Source organism: Acomys minous (genome assembly GCF_964271855.1).
Source record: "Acomys minous genome assembly, chromosome: 3".
In the NCBI taxonomy this organism is placed as follows: domain Eukaryota; kingdom Metazoa; phylum Chordata; class Mammalia; order Rodentia; family Muridae; genus Acomys; species Acomys minous.
The window spans coordinates 131,703,988-131,725,977 of NC_140485.1; the positions used below are offsets into that span (position 1 = coordinate 131,703,988).

The 21,990-nt window shown below is 45.2% G+C and overlaps 1 protein-coding gene across 1 annotated transcript in view; it reads left to right on the forward strand.

The window, feature by feature from the left end:
* The window catches only part of MTHFD1L (methylenetetrahydrofolate dehydrogenase (NADP+ dependent) 1 like), a 183,848-nt gene that overhangs the window by 150,956 nt on the left and 10,902 nt on the right, over positions 1 to 21,990 (forward strand). The window lies entirely within an intron of this gene.

The window sequence follows — 21,990 nt, forward strand, 5'->3', positions numbered from 1 at the left end:
GCCAGGCACTTGGGAGGCAGAGGCAGGCAGATCTCTGTAAGTTCAAGGCCAGCTTGGTCTACAAAGTGAATCCAGCACAGCCAAAGCTACAGAGAAACCCTGTGTCAAAAAACCAAAAAGAAAGAAAACCTCCCTTTCTGAGATTGACATCTAGAAAAATGGAGGGGGTGAAGTACAAATGCTGGCACCACTTCCAGGTGCTTTTACACCAAAGAGACATAGATCCTCCTCACCAAGAAATACATCCACAGGGCTGGAGAGATGGCTCAGCGGTTAAGAGTGCTGCCTGTTCTTCCAGAGGTCCTGAGTTCAATTCCTAGCAACCACATGTTGGCTCACAACCATCTATAATGTGATCTGATGCTCTCTTCTGGTGTGCAGGTGTACATGCAGATAGAGCACTCTCATATATATATATATATATATATATATACACACACACATACTTTTTTTAAAAAACATCCACACATGTACAGCGAGATGGCACCCCATCCTGCCTTCTCTTTGCACATTAAATTAAAACATGCCAGGGAACCATCCCACTTATAAGGACAGCTGGACACAGAATGTTAATTTCACTGTGTGTTAGGCACAGCCTATGGCATATTTATGATGGGCTGAGGTCAAACCTTTATCTCACTTCATTTCCATATGTCATAAGAGGGGGCTTTTTTTCTGCCTAAGAGTGAGAGTGGCAAAGGAAAATGGCAGGAACCAGCGAAGTAGTGCCAGAGCTCAGAACAGAGCAGCCAGGGAGGGTGCCAATGGCTTGTGTCTTGCTTGCATTTATGGTCTTTCAGGAGCTTTGGGAAAACATGATTCATTTTGCTTCAGAGATGCCATGCCAGTATTAGCCAACCGAAACCATTATTCCCACTGCACATTTGCACATTGCTTTCTACATGCTGGATGATAATGTGCCTGTCGAGTCCCGTTTGGTCCCACGAGATATCATGAAAATAGTTATTTATGGACGTCCATAGAATTTGCTCTTGTGAGAAGGGAGAGACGAGACTCGGGCATGCCTGTAACCCCTTGCTGCTAATTCCCCACCCCCTTGTCCCACCTGCGATGAGGCCATGGTTTCCCTCTTTGGAGGACACCATATCTTGACCTGCAACCATTCAGTAAGCTCCTATCGGTCTCCCAAGGGATCTCTTTTTCTCTGTGTGTCTCTGTCTGTCTGTCTGTCTGTCTCTGTCTCTGTCTGTCTGTCTCTCCCTCCTGTATAACTTTTTTCCTAAGCTACCATCTCTCTATTCCTCAAATAATTATTTTCTCTAATGGTAAGCACACTGTGAAACTTAGGGCAACAGGATACCTAGGTTTAGCATCCATCTCTATATAGCTGGTGTCTTCATCCTTGGGTGCGCCGGTGTCCTCCCACCTCGCCTCTGGAATTCTGAATTAGATGTAATTGGCGTTATCATAGAATCAAGAGATAAAGGTCGGTGGGTGTTGGGGTTTGGGTTTTGCCATTGCTTTTGATGGGGATTGACAACCTCTGGAGGCAGAAGATGCTAGAGCTTGTGTTTCCAGTCTTGTTGAATAAGTGTCACACTGAAAACTATCAGTGGTGGGACACCGCTGTTTACCTGGACCACCTGGTGACTGGCCTGCCCCTGAGCACTTTGGAGTCAGCTGTGCACGGTGGCACCTGTGAGCACACCCAGCTCCCTTTTGGCACGGTGAGGAAGGACTCCTCCTCAGGATATTATACGATGCACTGGGGAGTCGGTGCTTTCGATGGACTTTTTGGCTCTACTGGGTTCCAGATTAAAGCCTTTTCCTGTATTGCAAGGAAATAGTCACTCTAGTCACTCAAGGAAGGACACAGGAGTTCAGCAAAGGGCCAAGCAGTCCAGTCAGCAAGGGAGACAGCTCTGAGGTGAGGCAGCACTGGGTTCATGGGAAATGACACAGAAACAACTCAACTGATGTCTCAGATAGCAGAGCCTTCAGGGTGTCTCCCACCAGAGCTCACTAGCCCTCTTCTTTTTAGGTTCCTAGTCCTCAGGCGCACAGAGACCTTTCCTTAAACCATTCCAGCCTAGTGACCCCCATCCCATTACAGCCACACAAATGCCTGAGCTCTGATTCACGGTTTCAGCATACATGGAGGAACGGTGGGTACTAGGCCAAGAGAGAAGCAGACACAAAGGGCCTGGACCTTGCCCTTGAGGAGTGAGCAAGCTAGTGAGACACAAGCTGTGTATCCAGACGACTGAAATCTGGGGCCCAGAGCAGCGTGAGGCTGATGGGCTCCAGGAGCCTGCGGAGCTGATGGCACTGAGGCTGGGACATCTGGCAGAGAGAGGGGTCACCCAAACCTGATCTTGATGGACAAGGAAGAACATCTTGGGGCTGGAGAAATAGCTCCGAGGTTAAGAGTGCTACCTGCTCTTCCAGAGGTCCTGAGTTCAATTCCCAGCAACTACATGGTGGCTCACAATCATCTATAATGCGATCTGATGCCCTCTTCTGGCATGCAGGTGTACATGCAGATAAAGCACTCATATACTAATCCCAGCATTCGGGAGGCATTGGCAAGCAGATCTCTGTGAGTTCAAGGCCAGCATGGTCTACAGAGCAAGTTCCAGTGCAGCCATGGCTACACAGAGAAACCCTGTCTCAAAAAAAAAAAAAAAAAAGAAAGAAAGAAAGACAAAAGTAAAGGAAGAATGGGGGGGGAGGAACAGCTTAACCAGGTGATTCAGGACAAAGAGGAAGGTGATATAAAACTTCAAGGCCTGCAACAGTGTTGTTAACGTCCCTTAATATGGCAATCCTGTACAAACTAAGAGTTCCAGTGTGTTATGACACTGGGCAGGCAGGCATGACTTAGATCACGTGGACTTGAATGTCAAGCTTCGGAATTAGAGTTTATCCTGCAGAGCCAGAGAATTTTAAGTAGAGCAATATAATTGTGTTCACACTTTAGAACGATCATTCAGGCAACAAGATGGGTGGAAGAGAAAGAGAAGCAGTTAGAGGCATGAAGACCTTGCTGAAATGGTGCCACACACTTTTAATCCCAGTGCTCAGGAGGCAGAGACAAGCAGATCTCTGTGAGTTCAAGACCAGCCTGGTCCAGGACAGCCAGGGATGTTACACAGTAACCCTGTCTCAAAAAAACAAACAAAAAAGATGGTAACAGTTACAAAGACAAACAAAAAACAAAAAAACCCCCGCAAAGCTTATGTAAGGTAGAGACAGGAGATGGGGGGGGAGGGGGGGCAGAATAGAATGATTAGAAAAAAGGGGAAAAAGCCAGGCATAATGGCGTACACCTTTATTCCCAGTACTTGGGGGGGCAGTGGTAGGCGGATCACTATGAGTTGAAGCCAACATGGTCTACAAAGGGAGTCCAGGACAGCCAGGACTGTTACACAGAGAAAAAAAACAAAGAAGGAAAGGAAGAAAGGAAGGAAGGAGGAAAAAGAACTCTCCAGTGATCCTCACTCCTGACATATTCTACTAATGATGGAGCTGCTATTTAACACTAGGGGTGGGGCTTCCTCCAGGACCATTTACAGACACAATCTTGTACAGCCACACTGTGGTTTATTGCAGCAGTGGAATACAAAACAAAATAGAAGGGCCCATCACACAGGCTAAAGTAGAGAGGCAAGGTCCAAAACCCGCTCCACCTGGAGTCCGGCAGGCAGTGAGTTACAGCAGTGCCTGAAATGCTGTGGACCAAGGAAGCTCATTGGGGTCTTTATTGGGCCCTGGGGTCTTTATTGGGACCCATCACGTGGCCAATCTTCTGTCTGGCCCATACCAGTACAGACGCTTGAAGGGAAAGCAGATGTTAAGCCTAATTGTTGGTTAAAAACAGTTTGGGTGGAGCGACCTAGTCTTCCTACTTGGGGAATAATAGGAGCCCCGCCCTCACCCACACCCCTAACACCGTTCCTATGGGACATGGTTTCATGAGGGTCCTGTTCTCCCATTTGTTAAATCATCCCTGTCCTGCACAGCCTCTGGCCGGAGGAGTCTCGCAATAGCCTCTCCCAAACAATTCCCAGAGAAAGGCCATTGCATCCTCTTCTCTTACGTCAGAGGTGATAGAAAGTGGAAGCTTAAGCTCTGCCATGTGTCTTACACGCATTGTTTCCTTTTTTTTTTTTTTTTTTTGCCTGCTCCTCAGACTTGCACAATAGAGCGGGTGACACCAAGGCACCCACCTGGAAGGAATTTCTATGCGGCCTTTGAAGTCAACCAACCATTCATGTTCAGTTGACCTGGTTGCTTTTTTTTTTTTTTTTTTTTTTTAATGTTTCCAGGTACTGTTAGCTACAAGGAACAAAAGATAGATGTCGCATTCTAGGACCAGAAAAGGGATGCATGGACCCAACAGGCATATCAGCAGCACTCTCGCTGAGAGCAGGAACATGGCCAGTGGCCTCTTGATGAAGGAAGTAAATGGTTAAATTAAAGCGCGTGGATTTTTGCATAAAAGTTTGAAGGATACAGTAGGATTTAAAAGCTGAAGCGGCTCAGTGGGTAAGGTGCTTACCATGTAAGTGTGAATCCATGTAAAAAAGCCAGGATGATGGCACACCCTTGTAATCCCAGCTTGAGGAGGTACAGGCGGGCAGATCCTTGGGACTTGCTGGCTTATTTGGTGACTTCTAGGCCAATAAGGGACCCTGTCTCACCTTACCCCCCAAAATAAGGTAGATGTAATCCTGAAGAAAGATACCCACATTTGACTTGCGACGTCCACATGAATACACACACACACAACCAGGGTCTGAAAAAGGAAATCACTTATTTGTTTGTTGAGTTTTGAATTTCGTTCCTGGCAGCTTAATGCGGATGGATGACTTAGAAAGCCCTGCAACAGTTGTTCTTTGAAGCATCCATCTCACCTAACACATGGAATGCAGCTTTAGCTTTGGTTGCAGGAGTTACCACTGGGACCAAAGAGACCTTCTAAGCCACTTGCAAAGGTGCACACTTAGTCCCAGCCACTCGGGAGGCAGAGACAGAAGAATCACTGGAATCAGGGAGTTCAACTGGCCTGCCTGTGCCCCTACTTATACTGAATTACTCGTGTGTATGAGTGTGTGTGTGTGTGTGTGTGTGTGTATGTGTGTGTTCAAGAGAGAAAGACTGGATTCAAAGCACAGCATGGGGTAGAGAGATGGCTAAAGCACCCACCTAACATGCTGGAGGTCATGAGAGAGACTGGATTCACATGTATGTGGTAACTGCTGCTTTTTAATTCACTTCCACAGCTCACCCTTAGTGATGGTAAGTAGTACCTTGCATTATTCTAAGTGTCTCGAGGAATGGCATGAAAAATGTGCCAAGTCAAATTTAATAGTAGAATGTAAATTTTAAAACAAATTGCAGGTCTTCTGTAATTTGGTCTCGAAGCATATATTTAAAAAAGTAAGAATTGTCCCTTTGGGTCTTTTTTCCTTTCTCGGCTTCCTTTACTGTCTCCTATGTCATCCACACAGCCTTTGTTCTCTGAGCTTTTAAACATGATTAATTGATGCTGTGCAGCCTAGCATCAGGGAAAGCCTGAATATTTTGTAAGATGATTAATCTTGTTAAATGCCCATCTTTCTTTTCAACTTCACCGACAAATATGGCTTATGCAGATGTGAGGGTGATTTTGTTTGTTTCCCTGTTTAAATTTGTGGCTCTTTAGCATAACATGTTTCCTTTCCATGAGGCCAGCCAAAAATAATATTGACAAACTCATGAGGGCTTCCATCTGATACTTGCATCTTATGCAAATATATTTAGACAGCTAAGCGAATAGAATAATTAAACATCCAGTGTCAAGAGTGGAGAAGGAGGCGGGGGTGGGAAACAGCGCCAGCTGTCTTTCCATTTTTCTGGTTGGAACTCAATGAAGTATTTGAAAAATACACCTTTAAAACTAAAGGTCTGGATTGTGTCGGGTTGGTTTGTGGTTATTGTTCTGTTTGTTTCTCTTGACTTTGTTGTTGTTGTTGTTGTTGTTTTCAGACTTGAATAGATCACATTGTGGTGACAGGAAATGACAGGCATTTTAGGGGGCCATGTTTTTCTGCAAATGCGAGCGGAGGTTTAAAAGACCCCTGTCATAATCTTTCCACTGGGACCAGGCCACTCCTGGATGAACTCACTCAGAGGGAGAGGCTCTCGAAATACAAAACTGAATTGTTTGTCTTTAAAAATATGCTGTTTTAAAGTTTCCAACCAAAAAAAAAAAATCCAAGAATGAAAAGAGGCTAACACTTGGAAAAAGTAGTCAAACTGCAGAGGTGTGTCCCATAGTCCTCCGCTTTCCAAAGAATTTCACATTGTACAAGATAAATTTGAAACTTTCTATTTAAGACATCTTTTAAATTCCTGAGAAATAGCAACTTGAAGATAAGAGGTTTTCTTTTTCCAATTTACCAAAGATTGGTTTAAGATCCACTATTATTTCCTCGCCCCCCCCCCCCAAATAACTGTTTTTAATATTAAAACGAATGACTGTCTTCCTTATCAAGGCAGCAAATGTCTGCTCACTTTCTGGTTTTGTGCTGTCATTTTCAGGGGAAGAGGTGATGTTGCCTGTGCTGTCTTTTCTGAAGGAAAGGTCTGGCAGGGCTCAGGCCCAGCCCCCTCCTCCAGCCGCAGGCGACCCCCTACACTCCTTCTTTCTTGCAGGCTTGCCCAGTACTGCCGGGTCTCCAAGCTGAAAGGCCCTGGGTTGGGATGTGATGGAGTTACTTCCTGCCTGGTGAGGGCTTAAACTCAACCAGTTCGTCAGAACTCACCCCTGGTTTCAAATAGCAGAAACTCGACTCAGGCTTGGACAAAAAGAGGGAACAAACTGGCCCCACATAGCAGAGAAGTTCTGCTGTTGGTCCTGTCAGGCCAGTGACTTATGGCCGCCTTACCTCAACATGGCTCCACCCACTCCACCCCCTGTGCCTGTCACAGTTGCCCTACCTCAGCTAAGACTCACAGTCTCAGGGAGTAGGACCTCTCCTCCACTGTTGTTGCAAACTGACCAATATTTAGCGTCCCTCAGTGGCCCTATCTATCAGCCCAGGCTTGCACCATCACCATGCCCCACCAGTACATGCATGATCCCCCTGTGGCCTGCACAGTCATTGGAGACCAGGACAGCCCCTCAGTGGCTACTGCACAGACTAGACTGCAGAATTAAATCGGAGATTTCTCACTCACCATGACTGCTGTTTGTTTGGGGACGGGTGGGTTGGAATGCATGAGAGAGAAAGCCATTTGCAGCATAGTTCAGTGTATAGCAGATCCCTCTCAACATGTGGTTTTGTGCTGTGGATTCTGCTCCGGGACACTTTAATTTTCTTCTTCAAACGCAAGTTGCATGCATCAACAGAAACCCTAACTATGACTGGGGACTCTCAAACTTGGCTTGTTCTTGTGCACACACGGACTTCCTACTGTTTCTCATCTGGTTTTCACGTTCAGCGTATAAAAGCAGTGTAGCTAGATCGTTCTACCCAACTTCAGTGTTAAAACTGTGAAATGAAATCGTATTAGTCTGGCCAGTTTAAAATTCCATAAATCATGTCATCATTTTAAATTTTTTGTAGCTGACAACTTCACACACGTGTATAATGTACACTGTTCGTTCTCACTCCCCAAAACCCTCTCCTATGCCCTCCTCCTGCCACCGAGCCCCGTATTGCCTTACAGTATACCTCCTATTTTCACGTCTTCTTTCTGTTTGTTCTAGGTGTGTGTGTGTGTGTGTGTGTGTGTGTGTGTGTGTGTGTGTTGTGTATGTTTCACTAAGTTTAATTCAGGTTGCTAGTATGAACACGGTAGGGGGTTATTTATTGGAGTATGGGCAACTTAAATCTGATGACATCACCAGAACCAGCCACATTTAAATATTTAATATCTATCTATCTATCTCCCTCTTCCCACCTTGTTTTTTTTGTTGTTGTTGTTGTTTTGTTTTGTTTACTTATTGAGCCTTAGCTGTCCTTCAACTTGCTACATAGACTGGGCTGGCCTCAAACTCATAGAGATCTACTGGCCTCTGCCTCAAAGTGCTGAGATTAAAGGTGTGTGCCACCATGCCCAGTAACATTTTATCATCTTTTTTTAAAGTACAAGATACGACCTTTTCAGTCTAAAAAAAAAACATCAGAAATAAATAATGAGGTATGGTATCAGCCCGTGTAATCCAAACTCAGCAGGCAGAGGCTAGAGAGTCAGGAGTTCAAGGTCATCTTCACATACAAGAATAAACTTTGGCACACAGAAACATACTAGTGAAGGCTTTAAATTTGAAATGTTTACATTTGTTTGTTTGTTGAATATGTGTGCATTATGGAGGGGGGGCACTTGGTTAGCAAGGCATATAGTGAGATTGAGGCCAGGTTGTGAGAGCTGGGATTTCATCTCAAAGAAAAAGTTTTTAAAATAATAGTAAGTGGTAGAGGCCCTGAATTCAATCTTCAACACTGCAAGATGGATGGATGGATGGACGGACAGACTGACAGATGGATGGATGGATAGATGCATGAAACAGAAGTTTTCATGCAGATAGATAATAACACATATAAACATGTCTCTTATTCATGGCCTAAAATCCTGGTTGGAACATGATAGCAGCCTGCCATCTAGGCACCACTGTTAATTTCTTCTTCCTTCCTGCTAAGGCTGTAGGGATACCAGCCGATATGCCCCATGTGTTGTTATTTGTTTATTTGCCTTGGGCCTGCAGTCACATTATAAACACGATGACTTCTAGTGAGGATCTACAGAAGACCTGAGAGGACTTGAAAGACACATTTGCATAATAAGTTTATTCTCAGTCATGGCAACATGAAAGAGATGACCAATGTTAACCAGCCAGCACAGCTCTGATTGGGGCCATTGGCCACAGAGGATACTTCTGGATAAACCTAAATAACAGCTAGGATTCAGATCTGATAGCGGCCTCGTGTTTCCATTAAGTCAAAGGATGGCAAAGAAAAGTTTGTTCCGGTCCTTCCACCTTATAGCAACAGAGGCATGCCTGCCGGACCACACTGGGATAGAAAAGCCACTGTGATTTTATAGGGCAACGGTGCCTTTTGACTGGTGACCCTTCAAAAGGAACTTGAGCCAAGATCTTATCAGTGATGGAGATGGAAACACCAGCGCATTTTCCAGTATTGTTTTTCACTCTTCTGTTTTTGGACCTAGTTCATGACGCTACCAGCTTCATTGGAATCCTGAAGCATTTCCTCGGGGCTCTGAATTTCTGCTTTGGGTCAGTTTCCTCTTGAACTGAGGCTTTCATTACACTATCCATATGCTTCCCAACTCATCCCCTGACCTCCCTTTTTTTTTTTTTTTAAATTCCTTTAGCTTTTTCATGTTCCCATCCACTAATCCCAGAAGAAGTGTTTGGAGCATATCGCCCAATCATTTTTCAAAACCTAACTTAACAGGAATTGTTTAAGCTTGATATAAGTTGCATAAACGTTTTAACTTAACCCCATATCCCAAGACAGCTGGACGTGGCAGTACAGAAAAGGTTAGGAAATTTAAACTCTCTCAAGTTGGCAGGAATATTACCATTTTGGCCGCACTTGGCATTGTCAACAAGGGTCCATTCACTGGAGGGGCCATGGGTCTCTGTAAAGACAGGATCAATACTTGTCCGCAGCTGTGTTTCCTTTGAGCTAATCTACGTGTCTTTGAAGCAGTGACCATGGTCTCCGGCTTTGATTCCGACTGTGTGGACCTGTGCCAGTTTTCCTGATTTCATTAAATTTTTTGGAAAGAGCTGAAACCATGGTATCACTTTATTGCAGCTTTCACATCAATCATAATTTGGGGCGGGCTTGGTGAAAGACGAGGAATTCAGACTTGGGAGGCTGGGGAAAGCGGGTCCCGGGGCAAAGGAATAGAATGCAGTGTTTACTTCATATGAGTTCAGCCACCCCGACCTTGTAGATTTTTAGCTGGCTTTAGTCTAAAGCAGCTACGGTCATATGGCCCAAATCTAGTTATGAAAAAAAAAAAACCATAATTTTAATGAGGCCTCTCTCCCTCCTACCCCGCCCATTCTTCTCTCTGCTCTCTTATCTTTCTCCTTACTCTCCCTTCCCTCCTTCTCCTCTCTTCTTCCTCTCTTTCTCCTTCCCTCTCGCCCTCTCTGCTGGCCCCATAGGCCAAGAGGACCTTTGTGTGTTGATTGTTCTTGGCGAAAGTTAAACATAGAGTCCATTCAGTAGACCCTCGGTCACCCCACTTTTCCACACTCCCCTCCCCTGAACCAAGGCTGTCATTATGTTGTTTTCCTGCTGCTACCCTCTGCCCTGGTTTGGCCACTTTTATCTTTGGGCGCACCTTCCAAGGAGAAGCCAAAGCCCAGTGCCTGCAGCGCTCCTTCTCCCAGCAGGCCCCGGGGTTGCTTTAGTCAGCATCCTGTGACTAGCTCCAATGCACCAACTTGTCCAAAATCATCTTCCTGTCAAAGTGTCTCTAGGGACACCCCCGCTCCCCTGGCAGTGGGTGAAGGCATTGGAGTTTTGTCATACAGAGAGGCCGATATAAGAGACAGTAGTAAGTGCAAGGTCACTCCCAGGTACCTGCTCGAGGTTTTCAGGCTGTACACCCTCTGCGGGTCCTGGGGATGCAGTGAACATGACGTCGACATAGACCTTGCTTTTCCTATTCCTAGCCAACAATCACAAGACCAGCTCCCAAAGCAGCCAGCAGAACCTGCCACTTTGGTGTCCAAACAAAGAGCCCAGCTCTGGGTTGATGTTCCGTGATGGGGTCATTCTTCCCTTGTACAGATGACTGAGAAATCACCAAGTTTACTCCGTCTGGTCCAAGTGTCATTAAAGTTATGTGTGGCTATTGGGTCTAGAAGAGAGTGTATCCCTAAAAACATAGGGGATATGAGGGATGAGATTCCACATAGAATAGTGCCTTAGGCCAGGCAGTGGTGATGCACAACTTTAATCCCAGAACTGGGAGGCAGAGGCAGGTAGATATCTGAGTTCAAGGCCAGCCTGGTCTACAGAGTGAGTTCTAGGACAACCAGGGCTACAGAGAAACCCTCCCTCCCCTTGCCCCCTCCAAAAAATACCTTGTTATATATGTTTATGACTTAAGTCCTACAAAAATAAATTACAAGTGAAGAATACTATGAAGGACTCTCAGGTACAGCACCACCACCACCACCACCCCCGTACCAAGTTAATGCCTCCGACTCTGGCTTTCCTAAGATATGTGTTTGGTGTCAGTGGATACCTACCCTTCAAACTGGTCATGGTATCTTTAAAGAGAATCCTGGCTTACCCACATTCTTCCCATTCTTCCACTCTCTGGCCTTTTAACTCCTTCTGTCCCTAACACTGTCTCTTAGCACAGAGACTGAGTAACGTTTCCTATGGAGGGACCAAAAGCAGCATCATGGACCAGGCTTAGAGTCACATGGTCTCCATCCTAACTGCTCAGCTCCTCTGCGAAAGCATAGACAGCCACACGGCCATGCATAGTATATACACACACACATGACCGTCTGTGTTCTAATAAGCCTTTATTTGTAAGAACAGGTGGCTAGCCAGATTTGGTACATGGGTCTTATTTTACTGACCCAAAAAGCAAGGTTCATGTGATGCTCTTTTCATAGTAACCCTGCAGAAGTGCTTCCATAGGACCCCAAATGCCCAGGTCCTGGTGGGAATGAGATGGAAAGGGTTAAAAAATGCTCTTTCCTAAAGCAGAGAGTTAGCCATGTTCCTTTGCCCATGGGAGTTACTCAGACTCAGGGAATCTTAAAAACTGTTCTGTGTCACTTTCCTTAAGTTCCAAAGTGGAACGGCAAATGAAAGTGATGCTTGCCACATCTTTTTTTATTTGTTTGTTTGTTTGTTTGTTTGTTCGAGACAGGGTTTCTCTGTGTATCCTTGACTGTCCTGGACTCGCTTTGTAGACCAGGCTGGCCTCGAACTCACAGCTTGACACATCTTGTAGGCATGCTTGGAAATGAAATGCTTATGCAAGCGTCAGATGTGCTATTCGTGTACAGAATCACACCCTACAGTGAGTAAAATGGCCAGTAGTGGACTGGAGGAGGCAAAGGAAGTAAAAGTGACGCGTTTGTTGAAATTGGATGACGCCATTTCACTACCATCCCAAGCTATGGCAGGAGGTGTGCTGGAGGAATGCTCCCTGCTATAAAGTGCACTTACGTTGGCAGTCTGTGCCTTATATATAAGGGAAGCTCTGGCTCTATCGGCCTGATTTCTGTGGGAAAATAGCTAAGGGACGGATGGCATCCCTCTGCGTCAGCATGCTAGAGAATTACTCACATGCGTGTCAGACGCCTGAGTGGTGTTTATTTGAGAATGTACCACCATAGGAAGCTGTCATTCACCACGGTGGCTGAGGGGACAGCTGAAGGGAGGAACACTGAACAGCAGATGGTTCTAGCTTGTGTTGGTGGCAAAGCAATGAAAGCTCTAAGCTGTGCCCCTCCAAAAAAAATTTTTTTTAAATAAAATCTAAGTTCAGAGGAAATCAATTCATTTTGTTTAAGAAATGCAGAGAATTTTACAGACACTAGAGAAACTTAGTAGTAGTAGTGTTTGTACTAGCCATTACTCAGTTTTACAGCCCAAATAATTCCTACAAATAGTTTTTTTTTTAATATTTTTATTTAATTTATGTGCATTGGTGTGAGGGTGTCAGATCTTGGAGTTACAGACAATTGTGAGCTGCCATGTGGGTGCTGGGAATCGAACCCGGGACTTTTGGAAGAGCAGACAGTGCTCTTAACCACTAAGCCAACTCTCCAGCCCACAAATAGTTTTTGTAGGTAGGGTCTCACTACGTAGCCCTGGGTAGCCTGGGCTTCACTATATACAGAAGGCTGGCCTTGAACTCACAAAGATCCACTTGCCTCTGCCTCCAGAGTACTGGAGTTAAAGGTGTGCACCACCACACCTAGCCCTCTGTTTTTGTTTTGTTTTGTTTTGTTTTACAGCATATATTAAACTACATTTAAGTGCAAACTCTCTGGCACCCTGTTTTAACATATGTTTTATGTGAAAAGATTGCTTTTCCTATGTTTATTTTATGTGTTAGTTGGGTGTTGCATAGAGGAGCTTATTAATGTAATTTTGTTCATGCGATTCTCATCTTAAAATCTAATTTGCCAGTATATCGTGTTTCTCATAACATTGCTTTCTAATTGGTGGGTGGAGTCATGGGTTAACATAAAAGGCTCCATGAGCGTATACGAGTTACACATGCATTTGTAAGACAATATTATCTCATTTAATGAGAAATAACACCCTTCGGGGTACATTGCACGCTGGGGAAGGTGGGGTTACAGGAGTAAATTGAGCCTCTCCTTGAAAGAACCAAAAAGTTGAAAGAAGTTATGAAAAATAATACCCAGACCTTGAGTATCAGCTTGGATAGACCCTGATCGCCCAGGAAGTAGGAAGCGGGCGAGTGGGGCCCCAGAACTATGGCCTTAGCTAATTTCTTGAAAATGCCTCCAGGCTGGTGTGTGAGGAGAGGAACCGCAGGTAGCACAAGCTCAGCTCGTTCCCGCATTGAAGCCGCAGACAGGGCGTCCCTCCAGGGAAATCAAGGCAGCTAACATCTGTGTGGCTTAGTGGCTGGGAGGAAACGTACGCCTTCCTGGAGCATTCGGGATAGTGCGATCGGGACATATATGGAGAAACTGCCTGACGCCAGGGAAGGGGTCCCCCAAAAGAACTCAAGGAATCACGTGAGGTCGCTAAGAAGGCAGGAAGAGGTCAGAATTGTCAAAATATTAAAAAGGCTTGCCTTGGTGATGAGGATAAAGTTAATCCCAGACTAAGCATAACTCTAGTTCTCCCTAACAGAGGTTAAAAGCAAAACCCGGAAAGGTCGCCCTGCGCTGGAGTAACTACACAGCTTAGCTGTATCAGAACAGAATATAAGAAAGAGGAGCTGGGCAGTGAGATGGCTCCTCCAGTAAAACCGCCTGAGGTCAACCCTCGCAGCCTGACTTTAACCCTGAGGACCCACGTGGTAGGTGGAAGGAGAGAACCAACTCCCACAGCTTATCCCCCAGCTGCCATACACATACATACACACACACACACATACATACATATACACATATATATACATACACACACACATATATATACATATACACACATGCATGCATACATACACATACACACATGCATACACACACATACATATATACATACATATACACATATACACATATATATACATACACACACATATACATACATATACATACATACCTACTCACATATGTGCATACATACACATACATACATACATACACACATACATACATATACACATATACATACATATACACATACCTACACACATACATACATACACACATACATACATACACACCCACACATACATACATGCGTGCACACATACATACATACATATACATACACACACATACATATATGTAATACGTTTTCAAGGAATAGATATAAAAAAACAGTGAAAACACAACAAAACAAAATGCCTGACATCCAATCCAAAATTACAAAGCCTAAAAGAAATAGGAACATAACATATGATAAAGAAAGCCAGACAAAACTAACCCATCAATTTTACACATGTTAGAGTTAGTAGACAGCAGCATTAACAAACAGCAGTGAAGAGCACTGGCTGCTCTTTCAGGGGACCCAGGTTCAGTTCCTAGCACCCACTGGTGGCCCACCACCAACTGTGACTCTACTTCCAGGGGATCTGAGGCTCTCTTCTGGGCTCTGTGGGCACCAGGTACATGTGTGATGCACAGGCTTACACTGAAGGGAAACACCCAAGCATATAAACCTTTTTTTTCAAGTTACATGAATGGGCACTCTCCCAAAGGCTCTTGCAGCACTGTGCTATAATTTTTAACCACGCTTGCCATGGGTAACTGCAACCATGGAGGAAGGAACTGCAAGAGAAGGTGAGCAGGGAAACATGAATCGAAAAGCAGCCAGGGTTGTAGAACAGCAGTGAAAACTTCAAATCAGAGGCTGCTGGAGATGGCACAGTGGGTAAAGCACTGGCCACCCAAGTGTGAGAGTCTTGAGTTCAAATCCCAGAAATCCATTTAAAGATGGACACAGTGTTCTGACAGTGAGATGGAGGGTGGAGACAGGAGAACCTCCGTCCTACACAGTGGTGAACACCAGAGAGCGTGTCTCAAAGGAGGTGGGAGGTGATGACCAGAAGCTGAACTTGTCCCAACATTCACACATCATACGTGCACGTTGATGAAGCACACAACACAAAGATATTTTTTCAATTAAAGTGGCATTTTCATCTGTGGACATAATAATGCACTTGTAAATAAAATAACATTTGTAATATGTATGAAGTGGGGAGGCATGAGGGAAAATTAGGCAAGTCCACAAGCAGAGTCAGAAAATTCAAATGCCTCTCAGAAAAAAAAAAAAAAGACTAAAATCAATAAAGATGTAGAAGGCTAGAATACTACAATTGCACTTGACCTAATTGGCATTTCTAGAACACTCCACCCAGCAGCGGCAGAGCACACCATCGCTGCAACTATGCATAGAACATTTGCCAAGACCGGCTATGTTTTGGGCCACAGAACTGGTCTCAATAAATCTTAAAGGATTCGGATCACACCAAGTATGTTCGGTAACCACAATGGAATTAAGTGAGAGATCACAACTGAAAGGCATCTGGGGAGTCTCCAAGTATCTGGAAACCAAGCAGGATTCAGTGCGAGCATGCACTCGCCAGTCATCTGTCTCCTAAGGACATGTATTCTGGAATCAAAGGACTACTAAAACTCATGACCCTGCTTTTTTTATTAAAAAAAAAAAATCCATGATCATCAGAAGAACAGTCTAGTAAACCTAGCCTTCAAATAGTTCAATTTCCAAATAGGCAGTGGAAACCAGAGGGGAGGAGGTGAAATTATGAAAGAAATAATTCTTCTCCCCAGAACTTAGTTTCTAATCAAAGGGGTCCCCGAGATAGATTCATAGGCTAGCACCAGTGCACCTTAGCATTAAGTACAAAAGACCATTGGTCACAGAGAATGCTAAAACCATTATGGGAGGATTAAATCAACAGCAAGGAGGCGGTTAGACTACAGGACAGCATTGGCCTCATACTCAAAAAAAAAAAAAAAAACTGTATCTCTATGCCTGGCCAAGCTATTTATCAATGTAATTGTTGGTGTACACCTTTGTGGCCTCAGAATGCTGCCAGAGGAGTGTGTTTACCAGTGACTAAAGTGTGCTTCTCTCCTGCTGGTAACATGGCCACAGATTAAGTAACTTAAAGCAGCAAGACTGGATGGTAACCATAACGAAGAGCTCTAAACCCAGCCTGGCTGCATTCTCCGCTTATAGCTTCGGTATTGGCATCTGCTGGGGGCAGGACCTCATCCATGGCCTGGGGTCCTTTCTCATGCTCTTTGCCCGGTTTTTGCTGGCTGCCAGCCACCCTCAGGTCCTAGATGACACATATAGGACTTTTGCCACCTGGCTTCTTCATTGTTCCAGCTTAGTTCCTGAAAGCCAACAAGAGAGAAAGACTGTCTCTTGAATATGTCAGGAGGAGTAGTGTCCCATTACATGTGACCTCTTCTGTTGATTAGACACCAGTCACACCTCCATCAGAGACTGGGGCCAAGTGGGGTCATCATGGGCCTGTCTACTACAATATGGATCAAGGAAACGAAAACCCAGAGAGCAGACTGGTTCTATTGATTGTAGAACAGGAAGAGCCCACTCGGGGGATTGTTTGAAAAACCCTACAGGATGATGATGGTGACAGTGATGATTATGATGATGGTGGTGATGATGGTGATGATGATGCCAGAAGGATGACACCAAAGAAAATTAATCTTTTTCTTCAATGCATTAAGAGATGAGTTAGAGGACTGGAGAGATGACCTAGTGAGACCTGAATTTAGCTCCCTAGCACTAAACATCAAAGCCAAGCATGAGCTTAACCCAAGCACTGAGGAAGCAGAAACGAGAGGACTCCATCTCTGGCCAGCCAGGCTAGCCAAAGCAGCATGCTGCAGGTGCCGCAAGAGACCCTATCTCAGAAAGTACGGTGCGGAGAGGACACCCAGCCTCTGCGTGCGTGCATATAATGTCCCCACAGAGCAGTGGTGGGGGGTGGAGCGTGGACAACTTTAGTCAGAGAACACATTTATATGTAGATGGAAGATACATAGGAAACCAAGCCAATGACAGCACAAGAAAGTATTAACTCAGAAACAGAAGCGGTACAAGGGATGTGATTACCATGCACAGCACGGCCATGTTGCATGTTATTCGTATCCTAATCCATCCTGACCTAAGGTAGTTCTGTAGTTAGAGACACAGGGGCCAATCATGGAGAACGTGGAGGGCTACATTAGAAAGCAGTAGCTAATACCTGATTCTGCAAGGCCACGTAAACAGAGGAAGGTATCTTAGCGAAAGTTTTATTGTTGCAAAGAGACCCCATGACCACAGCAGCTCTTATATAGGAAAGCATTTCAGTGGGGTGGGGCTGCCTTACAGGGTCCGAGCTTTAGTCCATTGTCGTCACGTCGGGAAGCATGGTGGCACACAAGACAGGCATAGCGCTGGGGAAGGAGCCTAGAGCCTGATGCGCATCTGGATCAGCAGGAAGAACAAGTGCACTGCTGGGCCTGGCTTGAGCTTCTGAGACTTCACCAGCCAGTGACACACTTTCTCTAGTAAGGCCACGCCTCCTAATCCTTCCAAATAATGCCACTCCCTAAGAGCTTATGGGGGCCATTTTCATTCAAACCACCACAGACCAGAACAGCCACCAGTTAATGGCTTCTGCCTCTTGGGAGCATCAGTGAGGTTGGTAGGCAGCACCGGGCAGAGAATGCCATGTTTTTATATAGTAAGCCTTCAGGAATGGCGTAATCTTTTAAGCTAAGTTCTTGATTTAATTTTGGCAAAAAGTAAATTTGGGAGGAAAAAGACAAAGGATTGACCGTCATGTTCGCTTCCTGTTTCTCCTCTTCTTCCTGCCTAGGGCTAAAGGTTGAACCCCGGTCCTCATGCGTCATATGAGCTGTGGTATTCAGCTACACTCCTAATCCCTCTCCTTATTCTTAATATGTGGTAAATGTGTTTTTCAGAGAAAAGGGGGAGTCCTAATTTGTGGCTGAGTTAAATAGAGTTGGTCCTTAGTTTTCTGTCTCTGTCTTAGTTGGTCTCCGTCTTCTCCCTGTGGTGCTCACCTGGAAAAAGGTGGCTCCATAATGTTGTCCCCAGCAATGTTATGGGTGTCAAGGAAGGCAGTTAAAAGTTGGGACAAGAGGGATGGATAGTATAGGGGATAAAGGCTCCTGCCACCAAGCCTGATGACCTGAGTTTGAGGCCCAAAACCCGTTTAGTAGGAGAGAACTGAATCCTGCAAATTGTCCTTGGCCCTCCACATGTATGCTATGGCACACCACATACACACACACACACACACACACACAAACACACACACACACACACACACACACACACACACAGATATAGAGTTGGAGGGAGGACGCATGCCCAGTTCATAACAGCCCTGACCTTATCCCTGTGTATCCTTAAAATAGGAAACAGTATTCTGTTTGAGCAAGTAACATGGTGAGGTGTTTTCCAGCCTGAGATTTGGAAAAGTTAAAGTAGGAAGGAAAAATGTTGGCATTTCTCCTTATGGCATAAAAGGGCTGGATGTGGTAAAACATGGCTATAATTCTATACTTGCAAGGCTGAGTCAAGAAGGTTGTACATTCAAAGCTAGACTGGGATATATCATAAAATCCTATCTATTAAAAACCCAGAGCGAGAGAGTCTGGGCTGTAGTGGTGCATACCTTTAATCCTAGCACCCAGGAGACAGACACAGGTGGATCTTGGAGTGCAAAGCTAGCCTGTTCTATAGATGGGATTCCAGAACATGCAGGAATACAAAGAAATCCTGTATTAAAAAACAAGATGTAAGCCTGGCATAGTGGCCCACACCTGTAATCCCAGCACTAAAGAAGGCAGAGGCAGGTGGGTCTCTGTGAGTTTGAGGCCAGCCTGGTCTACAAAGTGAGTCCAGGATAGTCAAGGCTACATAGAGAAACCCTGTCTTGGAAAAAAAAAAAAAAACAAGACAGGAAAAAGAAAAAGAAAATTATAGACATATATGTGGGTAGCTAGGTGGGTAGATAGATAGATAGATAGATAGATAGATAGATAGATAGATAGATAGATAGATAGAAAGAATCAGTTCTAGACCTAGATCAGTGTCCTAAAAGGCTCCAAGCAATATAGACCTCTGTCGTCTTTGGCAATTAAGATGGGCCACAGATGGCCCCTCATCCAGCATGTGTTCGCTAGCCAAGTTTCCAATTGGCAGATATGGTCTGAGGCCCTCCTGCCCCATCCTTCCCTTTCTCTTCTCTCCAGCAGGCTTCTTCTACACACATCCCTCAGCACTATGTGCAGCATCAAGGAAGAGTCAATAATGTAGACCCTCTCCCTGCTCTCCTGTTACGTTTGTCCACTCTGCCGCGGTGTAGAGGAAAGCAAAAGAGAAATGCTAAACTGGTCAGGAGGTAATGGCTCCCTGGTACCGTGCTTGTGTGAGGCCCCAAGTTCAGCACAGCAGGAAGGGAAAATAGTAAACTTCCTAGCAGAAACAATGCCTGTCATCCCACCCTTCCTTCCGGCTCCTTCTCCGCCCTCCCCTCACAGGATAACCAAGATTTCTGTCGATGTTCAAGGGAGGCGCGCTCCTCAGAAACCTGCTATTAAGTCATTTTGTTTCCCCGGAGCTCATAGAGTCTCTGAGCATGCCCTCTGCAGATGGTTGGTGAATGAGTTTGTTGCCAAATGGCAGGAAAGATCCAGAAAGGTAGAGAGGCGGACAGAGGGCACTTTCGCTCCGTGCAGCTCTGCTGGGCCTGCATATAACAATCTTTGTGTCAACCCAGGAGCTCAGTTTAAGATCACGCTTCTTCGTTCTGATTTATAGCTGCTCTTCTGCGGAGCTCTGTCTTGATCAGCGCTGTACCCATTGGCTTGGATATGTTGCCTCTTGGCTCTTGAGTTTCGCTTCAGATTTGACCATGGTAACGAGAAGCTGTAAAAAGTATGGAGTTGGGAGCTATACCCTCTGCTGAGAGTAATTTTAAGATAGCTGGTAATGCAAGAAAACTTAGGGAAATCTCTCAAAATTAATAAGCCTTAGTTCTCCCTGTAAAAGAAATAGCCATGGAATCAGATTTCATTTTGCTTTTTCTATTCCTGTCTCTGCCATGAGTAACAGTCTTATGTATATGTGCATATGAATTTATGAGCAAGAAAGGGTAGGGGGTGATGAGGAGAGCATGGAGATCACGGGACAACCTGAAGGAGTCATTTCTCTCCTTCCTTTATATGGTCCTGGAATAAATCTTAGGTCGTCAGGCCAGCACAGCAAGGCAGATGCTTTCTTCTCTGGCTGCTCGTTTCTCCCTTAACACAAGTAATAAAATAGCAAAGCAAGCACTGTGTGCTGAATGCCTAACAGGGGTCCTTTCTTACCTTGTCTCATTTTAATTTCAAAACAGAGTCTGTAATGTAGGCATTGTCACACTGTACTTACGAATGACTAGTGAAGGCTCAGTGAGCTGGCTGCCCAAGGGCCATGCCTCTCCCTAGAAAGCAGAAGCCCTCCCCACCAGTCCTGATCTGGTCCCCGTGGTTACCCACCCCTCAGACTACTGACTCACCCAGAACCAAGCTCCTTGTAGATCGTCCTGGTTGGTACCCAGGAACACAACACCACTGCACTGAGCATCACTGTGTCTATCTCTGCATACATAGAGGGTGGAAGGAAGCCTGTCATCATCCTCCACCTACCTCAGGATGCTGGTCATGGTGACACAGAGAAAGGCTGAAAGGGTCCACGGGGACATGTGAAGAGCCTCATATAAACGGCTTAACACCTGTGCACTGGTGATCTCTGTGTATCTCTTAGGGGATGCAGAGAACAAAGCAAGCGAGCAGTGAAGGACCAGATAGCTAGTTGATGTGGCCTTGCTTTAGGACTCTCTTCCTTGGAGTTGCTAACCCTTTAGAATTAAGTTAGCAAAGCCCTATTCCAGCTATAACTGATTCCTTCAGCTTTCAAAAAGTGTTGTGTACGTGTGTGATTCAGGGGTGAAACCCAGAGCCTCCTCCAGTATGCTAGCTAGGTAAGCCCTCTGCCACTGAACCACATCCCCAGGCCAGAAAATTTTAGCTTACTGTGTAGGTAATTCTTCAATGAGGCCCTGCAAAAGAGAGATGTTTACGGACTTCACCGTGCTAGCAGTAATCCATGTGTTTAATCTTGATGGAGTAACCAGGAAGAGGTCAGTCGTGATTCTAATCATACTACTTTAGAAGCGTTTGCCTTGAGCCAGGTGTGGTGGTGCACATCTTTAATCCTAGGACTCAGGAGGCAGAGGCAGGCAGATCTCTTGTGAGTCCAGGACAGCCAGGGCTCTTATTATAGAGAAACTCTGACTTGAAAAAGAAAAACAAACAAAAAAAGATATTGCCTACTCTCTGCTATGGCTTGTTTCTAAAGATCATCTTTGTAAAGATTCTAGCCCTCTTTTGGTTTTTTTTGGGGGGCTGTGGGGGGCTCTGTTTGGGATCTTTTGAGACAAGCTCTGTGTAGACCTAGCTGTCCTACCACTTGCTATGTAGGCTTGACTGGCCTCAAACGCACAGATTCACCAACCTCTGGCTCCTGAGTGCTGGGATTAAAGGTGTGCATCACCACGCCTGACTGCTAACAGGCAGGCATTAAAGTTGAAAAGGAATTAAAGCCAGACATGGTGGCAGTGCCTGTAATCCCAGCACTCAGGGAGGCAGATCTCTGTGAGTTCGAGGCCAGCCTGGTCTACAAAGTGAGTCCAGGACAGCCAAGGCTACACAGAGAAACCATCTCGGAAAATGAATGAAGACTAAAACTATAAAGTAGA